The sequence below is a fragment of the Talpa europaea genome (genome assembly GCF_964194135.1).
Source record: "Talpa europaea genome assembly, chromosome: 4".
NCBI lineage: Eukaryota > Metazoa > Chordata > Mammalia > Eulipotyphla > Talpidae > Talpa > Talpa europaea.
The window spans coordinates 99,959,955-99,962,450 of record NC_140070.1 but is presented as its reverse complement, the minus strand read 5'-3'; the positions used below and the strand labels follow the sequence as shown (position 1 = coordinate 99,962,450).

General features: G+C 37.8%; 1 pseudogene across 1 annotated transcript; it reads left to right on the top strand.

Annotated features, from left to right (window-relative positions):
* The first annotated feature begins 433 nt into the window (after positions 1-433).
* On the top strand, positions 434-912 carry LOC311169453 (large ribosomal subunit protein uL23-like; annotated as a pseudogene). Its single transcript has one exon. The product of its transcript is annotated as a large ribosomal subunit protein uL23-like (transcript).
* The last annotated feature ends 1,584 nt before the right edge of the window (positions 913-2,496 follow it).

The following is a 2,496-nucleotide window of genomic DNA, read 5'->3' as shown; positions in this document are numbered from 1 at the left end:
AAGTCTGATTGTTGTGCTTCTAGTTACTTTTGAGAAGCTAAGAGGACAGACCTCTAATAAGAGTGATAGGTTAAATGTAGCTGTGTCTTCAATGGTAGCTTCCTCATTTTCTGGATTGTTTTATTGGGAAATTGAACATAACCTTAGGCATAGCCACCTATTATGATTCCTCTGCATTAAATAATAGACTATTTCACTAACACAGGGTCTGGTTAGGGTCCAGAAAATGTGTATAGTCACTGGGGATATAGATCAAATTATTTATTTATGGCATTGTGAACTAAGTAGCCTTAGTCTCAAGGCCCCAATAGTAGCTATGAAACTTACTAGACATATTATTCTTATTCCAACTTGATAAGACATGGTGTCTTATCATTAGTCATATTTTTTCGGTGTTGAGCTTGCTATTTAAATTATTGAATTTCACCTTTTCATGAAGATGGCGCCGAAAACAAAGAAGGAAGCCCCTGCCCCTCCCAAAGCCGAGGCCAAGGCAAAAAAGCTTTGAAGGCCAAGAAAGCAGTGCTGAAAGGCGTCCACAGCCATAAGAAAAAGAAGATCCGCACTTCACCCAGTTTTCAGAGGCCCAAGACATTGCGACTCCAAAGGCAACCCAAATATCCATGGAAGAGTGCTCCCAGGAGAAACAAGCTTGACCACTATGCCATCATCAAGTTCCCTCTTACCACTGAGTCAGCCATGAAGAAAATAGAAGACAACAACACACTTGTGTTCATTGTGGCTGTCAAGGCCAACAAGCACCAGATCAGACAGGCTATGAAGAAGCTCTATGACATTGATGTGGCAAAGGTCAATACCCTGATCAGACCTGATGGAGAAAAGAAGGCCTATGTTCGACTGGCTCCTGACTATGATGCTTTGGATGTTGCCAACAAAATTGGGATCATCTAAACTGTCTCCAGCTGACTAATTCTAAATATAATTTTCACCATTAAAAAATAAAAATAGAAATAAATTATTGAATTTCAAATGTCATATTAACCTACAGTCTTCTCCCTTGATTTACAAGATTTATTAATTTGATCAATTTATTATCAATAGTTTTCAACTCATACAACTTTAAACCAACTATTCTTACTTAACCCTTCTTATACTCAAATCCCAATGGTTACTAGATGCTGCTTCATAAACTCCATTACTTTATTCTCCTTTGAATTCTAAGAGTTTTAAAGTTTCAAATCTCAGAATTACCTCTGAATAGCCTACAGTCCAGTATATACAATTCATCAACATTATCTATCCTAATTGTTTTTCTCTGCATAAACATGAAACTTCCAGCCCTTTTTACTCCTGAATAAATCTAACTGCTAGAATCTTCACTCTTACACCGAGCCAAAGGTAGTGGTGTGATGTGCTTGAGTCATTCTTTCTTGGGAGTCAGGAGATACTGAGCTGTCATTTTTTAAATGTGTAACCTTGAAAAAGGTACTGAGCATCTTTGAGCTTTTGCTAAGAGTTTGATTTTATTTTTTTAAGTATTTTTCAAATTCGGTGTTTTGATTTTTCAGTACAGTGATTTCAAAGTGTGGTTCCTATATCAGTAGGTTGATTCAAAATAGTTAGAAATATCAATAGCCTACCCCCCACAGCTACTGAAACAATTTTGGAATGGGATTCATCACTCTGTGATTTAGAAAGCATTACAGATAAGGGCCTCCCTAGTGGTCCAGAGTTATTAAAAACTCAGTTTTATCAAATTATCACCAGCTACTGCAGCATGAATTTGATCCCCAGCCAGGGAGCTAGCCTACATGGTACAGTAGACCTCTCCTGTCTCACCCGCTACTCCCCTCAGCAGTGTATTTCAATAGATCTGCCTATTCAGCTCCCATTCTGCCTCTGGTGAATCTTCTCACCTCCCACACCCCCCACATACTTCTGGCCTATACTCCAGATCTTGTATGCATAAATAAAAAAAAAAATTAAAAAAGAAAGCTTTACAGTTTTTTTTTTTAAATAATGCTATTTTCATGTGCTTATTTTATTTTATTTTTTAGATTTATTTATTTATGCATATAAGAACTGGGGTGTAGACCAGAGGTGTGGGGAGGGGGAGAGTATTCACCAGAGAGAGTGGGAAGCAGAACAGGTAGATCCACTGAAATGTACTGCTGAGGGGAGCAGTGGTGAGTCAAGAGAGGTCTGCTGTACCTCGTGAATTAACTGTGTGGCAGGCCGGGGATCGAACTCTTGCTGTAGTGGCTGCTATAGCTTGATAGTGGTGTGTCTTTAACACCTGCACCATCAGGGAGGGCCCCATCTTCACAGATAATTTTAATGCATGCTAAAGTTTGAGAGCAACTGCTGTAGTAGTTTATAAAATGAATTCAGATGATTACATCTTCCATTTTAAAAAGTGCATATTATAGAATGGTAAGAAATATTGCAAAAAATTAGTAACTATGAAGTTAAGGAACATTGTCCAAATAATCTTTGGGTGAAAAATACAAAACAGAAAAGTCAGAGATAGTAAAT